The following is a 7500-nucleotide window of genomic DNA, read 5'->3' as shown; positions in this document are numbered from 1 at the left end:
CATTCTCTTTCCCCTTTTCGTTTCCTCTTCTCCTTCTCCTTCCTTGTTTCCTTCTCCTTTCCCTTCTCCCTTTCCTTTCATCTTCCCCTTTTCCATTCCTCTCCCTCCCTTCTCCTTCCCCTTCAACTTACTCCTTTCCTCTTCTCCTTCCCCTTCCCTTCTTCCTTTTCATTCCCCCTTCTCTTCCATTCCTCTTCTCCTTTTCCTTTTCCATTCGTCCTCTCTTTCCCCTTCCCGCTTTCTTTTTCCTTCCCCTTCCCCGCTTTCTTTTTCCTTCCCCTTCCCCTCCCCCTTTCCCTTTCCCCTTCCCTCTATCTTTCCCTTTCTCTTTCTTTCTCTTTCTCTTCCTTTCCTCTTCCCCTTCCCTTTTTCCATCCCTTTCCTCTTCCCCTCCTCTCCCCCTTTTCGTTCCTAATTTTCCTTCCTACCTTTCCGTTCCCCCCCTTTTAATTCTCCTTCCTATTTGTCTTTTCCTTCACCTTCCCCTCCTTTCTCTCTCTCCTTCCCCTCCTCGTTTCCCCTTCCCCTTCCCTCTATCTTTCCCATTCTCTTTCTCTTTCTCTCTCTTTTTCTTCCTCTTTCTCTTCCTTTCCTCTTCCCCTGCCCTTTTTCCATCCCTTTTCTCTCCCTCCCTCTTCCCCGTTTCCTTCCTACCTTTCCGTTCCCCCCTTTTAATTCTCCTTCCCACTTGTCTTTTCCTCTCCCCTTCATAGTAGCAGTAGCAACGGCGGGAGAGGAAGCAACAACGCAAGCAGCAGAATTGCCTTCAGTACTAGGGTCAGCAGCGTTATGTGTATCCCTATAATCTCTCCTATAACTCCTGCTACTTCTGCTCCAACTACTACTGCTGATGTGTGTGTGCGCGCGCGGGGATGGGGTGGGGGGTAGGAGGGTTAAATCGCAGTACTATTAATATATCCAATTATGAGAGTTCGCGTAGGCCGGGCGCTGCTTTGGGTGTTGTGTAAATGGGAATTCTGTGATTCAGTTGTTGGGAGATTTTCGTTGTGTATCGGCCGAGGGCATGCGGGTCAGGAGTGTGTGTGCTCCAAAAATGGCTAATTAAAGCAGTGGTAGAATTAGGTCGTTTGGAGAGGAAAATCTCAAAGGAGGTAAATGGATTGGCCGAAAGGAAATGAGTTGTCCAGGATGGCAAAAGAAAAATTACAGTCGAGTTCCAGGGGGGGGGGGGGGGTATTGTCAGAATAGCGAGCGCGAGACAGGGTGGAAAGTTTTGGAGTATGGCGCGTCTATTTTTATTTTTTTCTCTCTTCTTAGGCGAAACGACGTAATTTTAGTTGAACGAATAGTTGGTAGGGGCCCTTTGAACTTATTATTGCTATTGCTGTTGTTATTGTTATTGTTATCATCATCATCATCATCATCATCATCATCATCATCATCATCATCATCATCATCATCATCATCATCATCATCATCATCATCATCATCATCATCATCATCATCATCATCATCATCATCGATGCTGTCGTTATTATCATTAGTAGTAGTAGTAGCAGTAGTAGTAATAGCAGTAGTAGAAGTAGTAGTAGTAGTAGTGGCAGTAGCAGTGACAGTAACTGTGGTAACAGTAGTAGTAGTAGCAGTAGTTGTAGTAGTACTAATAGTAGTAGTATATAATAACAGTATAGAATGGTGGTTACTACTGCTACTACTATTACTGCTGCTGCTGGTAGTATAACAATAACCACCTCAACAATCCACCCTTTGTTCAACCGAGGAAAGGCCGTTGCTTTCAAACCGGCCATATCGTCTCTGAAAGGCGATTATCCGACCTTTTTCGTCTTGTTCTTCGCGTGGATCTGGGCGGTGTCTCTCCACCTTGACACGAATAGCGGCCTGGCGAGCGAAAACACGCGGCGACTCGTATTTCGTGCCTGTGTGGTGGTCAGGGGGGGGGGGGGGGGGGGGAGGGGGGGGGGAGCGGTTGGGAGGAGGAGGATGCTGGTTATTGTTGTTGTCGGTGGTGGTGGATTTTTTTTTATTTTATTTATTTATTTATTTGTTTAGTTATTTCTTATACTGGTATTGTTATTGTTTTGTTGTTTTCTTTTATGGAAGTGGTGATGATTATTGTACTTATTTTGTTATTGCTGTGTTTTTTAGTTTGTTTGTATCGTTGCTATATTATTATTGTTATTTTTATGAAAAGTACCATGGGGATAGTTGCCTTTGTTGTGGTCTGGTGTTGTTGCTGAAGCGGGCTGGTATATGTAGCATCGGCACCTCCTCCTCACCCCCCCCCCCCCTCTCCCTTAAGACCTCGTCGCACAATGGACATTCCGCCAAGATATATGGCTCTGCACGTTGTCATATGTTGCATAACCTTCCTCACTTCTCCCTCCTCCCTTCTCCATCCTGTCTCCTCTTTCGTTCCTTCTTTTTCTTTCGTTCCCTCTTCTCTTCTACCTCTCTCCTCTTTCGTTCCCTCTTCTCTTCTACCTCTCTCCTCTTTCGTTCCCTCTTCTCTTCTACCTCTCTCCTCTTTCGTTCCCTCTTCTCTTCTACCTCTCTCCTCTTTCGTTCCCTCTTCTCTTCTACCTCTCTCCTCTTTCGTTCCCTCTTCCCTTCTTTCGTTCCCTCTCCCTCTTCCCTCCTTCTTCCTCCCCTCCTCCCTCCTCCCTCCTCCCTCCTCCCTCGTTCTCCCTCCCACCTCCTCCCTCCTCCTCCCTCCTCCCTCCTCCCTCCTCCCTCGTTCTCCCTCCCACCTCCTCCCTCCTCCCTTCCCTCTCCGTCCTTCTGATACTTAAAGTGTATATTGCCTTCATGCAAAAGCCCTCCTTCATATTCCTCCATCACCCCCCTCCCCACCCCTCCATCACCTCCCCCTTCCCCATCCCTCCATCACCTTCACTCCCTCTCCCCAGCCCTCCATCACCTTCCCTCCCCCCTCCCCACCCCTCCATCACCTTCACTCCCCCTCCCCAACCCTCCATCACCTTCCTTCCCTCTCCCCAGCCCTCCATCACCTTCCCTTCTACCCCCCCCCCCCCCCGCTTCTTACCCTTACTAGAACCCTTTACCCGTCCCCCTACCCTTACAAGATTCCTTTGGGTGTAAGTGCAGGAGTGGGTGAGAGGGTGAAAGTGTGAGTATGAGTGAGGGTAGTTGTGTGAGGGAGTATAAGGGTGGAAGTGTAAATGTGAGGGAAGTAAGTGGAAGTATGAGTGGACGAGAGAGTATTTGTGTACGAGTGGGAGAGTGAGTGTGAGTGTGTGTGCAAGTGTGGGTGTATGGGAGGAGGGGAAGTCGGTGGTGTTATGATATGGGCGTGGGTGTGAGTGTGAGTGACTTCGAGAATAAGAGTGTATCTGAAAGTCAGATAGTGTGAAAGGAAGAGAGGAAGAAAGAAGAGAGGAAGAAAGAAGAGAGGAAGAAAGAAGAGAGGAAGAGAGAAGAGAGAAAGAGAGAAGAGAGGAAGAAAGAAGAGAGGAAGAAAGAAGAGAGAAAGAGAGAAGAGAGAAAGAGAGAAGAGAGAAAGAGAGAAGAGAGAAAGAGAGAAGAGAGAAAGAGAGAAAGAGAGAGAGAGAGAGAGAGAGAGAGAGAGAGAGAGAGAGAGAGAGAGAGAGAGAGAGAGAGAGAGAAAGAGAGAAAGAGAAAAGGAGAAGAGAGAAAGAGAGAAAGAGAGAAAGAGAGAAAAAGGAAGAAAGAAAGAAAAAAGAGAAAGAGAGAAAGAGAGAAATAGAAAGATAGAAAGAAGGAATAAGAAACGAGAAAGAGAGAAAGAGAGAAAGAGAGAGAGAGAGAGAGAGAGAGAGAGATGAGAAGAGAAGAGAGAGAGAGAGAGAGAGGAGAAAGAGAGAAGAGAAAAAAGAAAAAAAAGGGAAGAGAGAAGAGAGAAGAGAGAAGAAGAAAGAGAGAAAAGAGAAAAGGGAAAAGAGAAGATAGAAGAGAGAAAGAGAGAAAGAGAGAAAGAGAGAAGGGAAAGAGAAGAGAAAAAAGGCGCGAGAGGAGAGAGAGAGAGAGAGAAAAGAGAGAAAAGAAAGAGAGAAAGAGAAAGAAGAAAGAGAAAAAGAAAGAGAGAAAGAGAGAAGGGGAGAAGAGAGGAAGAAAAGAGAAAGAGAAAGAGAGAGAGAGAGGAAAGGAAAGAGAGAGAGAGAAGAGAGAGAGAAAGAGAGAAGAGAGAAAGAGAGAAAAAGAGAGAAGAAGAAGAAGCGAAAGAGAGAGAGAGGAGAGAGAGAGAGAGAGAGAGAGAGAGAGAGAGAGAGAGAGAGAGAGAGAGAGAGAGAGAGAGAGAGAGAGATAGAGGGAGGGAGGGGGGGGGGGAGAACTGAAATAGACTGAAATAGACTAAAAGAGACTGAAAGAGACAGAGAGCGAACGGGAGAGAAGCATGGGAAGTCATTCTGTGGCTGTCTGTCGGTGTCTAGCAGAGGGAGCACGGAAGAAAAAGGGGGACTGGGTAATGTATATGCGAACGAAGAACGAGGCAATGGTAGAAAAGCAGCGAAAGGGAAAAGCGGGGACCGTTAGAACCACACAATAGCAGCAGTCACGTGAATCAAGCAGGCTAGGAGCCATCCACCGTGTCTCTCCAGCCTCTCTGCCTCTCTCTTTTCTTCTCCTCCTCCCCTCCGTTTCCCCTCTCCATCTCGTCTCTCCCTTACTCTTTTGTATACCTTCCTCTCCCCTCCCCTCTTCTCTCCCTTTCCTCTCTGCTCTTTTCCTCATATCATCATCTTCTTCTTCCTTTCCTTCTCCCTTCCATTCTCCTCCCCCATCTCCTCTCCCTCCCATCCCTCTTCCCTCTCACTCCTACTCCTCTCTCCTCCCAGTCCCCCCCTTCTCCCATCCCCCTCCCCCCCTCCTCTCCCTTCCCCGTCCTCAGTTGCCTTGCAAAAATTTCTTCGACTTGCAAAACGAGGTCAACATTCTGAGCCAGTCAGGAGGCGTAACAGACTCGAAGTGGGGGTGGAAAAGGAGGGGGGGGGGGGGGGTGCATGGCCCACGCCCAAATTGGTGGGGTTCGGGAATGGGCGGAGAGTGTGTGCATGACAAAAGATGTGAGGGGGGGGAGGTTGTTCATGGTCAAGATGTAGGAGGGGAGAGAGGGAGAAGGAGAAGGAGAAGGAGGAAGAGGAGGAGGAGGAGAGAGGGAGGGAGGGACGGAAAATGAAGTAAGATAAACGATAATGACAGTCTCGAGGGGGAGTTTGCGAATAGTCAAAGCCCAAGGGAATCTGTGCATGATAAATGTTAAGGGGTGTTTTGAATGGCTAAAATACCAAGAGATTTATAGATGGTGATTTGGGGGTATGGGGCAGGGGGGAGGGGGTAGAGGGTAAAGGGGTGAGAAAGGGGGGGTGTTACTTGGCTAATTGGAGAAGGAAAAACGGGGGGGGGGAGGGGGGAGGGGGGGGAGGGGGAGGCTTTGTCAGGCTGGACCGAAGGAAAGGGAAAAGTTTATTATGTTGTTTGTTTATTCTTCTATACTTTTCTTTATTTTGTTTTGAGTTGATTGAGTTACGACGCTGTGCACCAGAAATGTGAATTTAATATTATAGTTACTGATTTCCCCTGATGAAAAAAAGAAATATCTATATATTTTGAATTGACTTATTTTCCATTCTCCTTGCCTTCTGGATAACAATCTCCCTCCCCCCCATTCTTCTATTTTTCACATTTTTTCTCTCATGTCTCAGTGACTCGACAAGAAGTGTGTCCAGGTTAAAAAGTGTGTCACTCCCGATTTTTTTTCTCTTTGTTCGTGTGTGCCTTGTGCATGCAGGTGTATCAAGCTAATAATAGTAGTTATTTAACTTTATTTGATCGTTTATTTGTGTGTGTGTGTGTGTGTGTGTGTGTGTGTGTGTGTGTGTGTGTGTGTGTGTGTGTGTGTGTGTGTGTGTGTGTATGTGTGTGTGTGTGTGTTTTCAGTTTGAGATTAGTATGTTCCTCACGAATTTTCGTGCATATGTTCATATGTGTTTTATTTATTAATATTTATTAATAATTTCCTTTTTTTACTTCCAGGTAAGTACAGCGGAGCGAAGAAAGGGCGTGTTACAAAATCGTGAGTAATTCCAGGTGTGCAAATGCAATACTTTGAGAGCGTATGGCGTGTTCTGCGGACCATCTAACGAAGTGGGGTTGATGTGATATTGTTTTTGTTGTTGTTGTTGTTGTTGTTGCTGCTGCTGCTGTTGACGTTTTCCCCTAATTGCTGATGTTTGGTCATTGGTTGTTTTTTTGTTTGTTTATTTTTGTCGAGGTCTTCAAACTGCGAATAGCAATTACAGGGTTTTCAAAAGATAAATAAAGGTTAAATGGCATCGCTCTGAAACCTTTAACAAATAAATAGCAGTTACGCGTGCCTTGAGTGTATCGGTGCATACGTGTAAGTGTGTTAAGTGTATCAGGCTACGTAAATCGGCGGAATCATCGATTTCCCGATCACTTAAGTGTGCGGAAACCCGTCTCGCGCGTTAGTTTGCGATCAGCTGAGTCAGCCCACACTTGCATAACAATGGCTTTCGAGCGAGGCTGCACAGCCGGGCCCGCGCCCTTTCAAAATCGGGAGTCATGCGGGGAAAATGCGTGTGTGGGGCGTCTTGTGTTTTGATTTGAGGGGGGGAGGGGGGTTAAATGGTTTGTTTATTTGTTTTATTTTGTGTTTTTTGAGTATCTGGTAGGGTTTTGTGTCGCAATGGGGATTTAGATTGGATTTCTTTGGGTGGGAGTCGTCGGTTTGGGTTGTTCTGGACTTCTGACGACGGCCTTCTCCGCGGTCTAGTCATCTTGCTCACACACAAACACACACAAACACACACGCACACACGCACACACGCACACACGCACGCGCACACGCAAGCTCACACAATCTCGAACCGTGAATTGCAAAAGCGGTAGGTTATATGATAAAAAAAAAAAAAAATGATGACTCTTCAAAGCTCCCTCCCCCCCCCCCCCACACACACAAGTCCCTTTTCTATTTTCCTCCTTCCCTCCTTTTTTCTTTATCTCTTTCCCTCCTTTTCTTTCCCCTTCCCTCTTTCCCTCCTTTTCTTTCCCCTTCCCTCTTTCCCTCGTTTCTTCATTCTTCCTTCGTCGTTCTTCCTCCGTCTTCTCTCCTTCCCTTTACTCGCTCCTCGCCCTTCTTTTACCTCCTTTATTCCTTCCATTCTCATATATTCCTCCTCTTTTTCTATTCCCTCATTTTTTCTCTCTCATCCCCCTCTTTCCTTCCTACATTTCCCCGTCCCTGCCTCCCCCTCTCCCTTCCTTCCATCCATTCCCCCCTTTCCCCCTTCTTCTCTCTCCTTCCACCCCTTTCTTCTCTCTCCTTCCACCCCTTTCTTCGTCTATTCTCCCCACTTTTATTCCCTTCTTCATTCCTCCTCCACTTCCCCTCTTTCCTCTTCCCGCACCCACTTCTACCCCCCTCCCCTTACATTCTGGCTTCCTCCTCCTCCTCTTCCTCCTCCTCCTCCTCCTCCTATTCCTCCTCTCCCTCCTCTTCCTCCTCTTCCTCCTCCTCCT

Source organism: Penaeus chinensis, chromosome 12, assembly GCF_019202785.1.
Source record: "Penaeus chinensis breed Huanghai No. 1 chromosome 12, ASM1920278v2, whole genome shotgun sequence".
Lineage (NCBI taxonomy): Eukaryota > Metazoa > Arthropoda > Malacostraca > Decapoda > Penaeidae > Penaeus > Penaeus chinensis.
Note: the sequence above shows the minus strand (reverse complement) of the source record.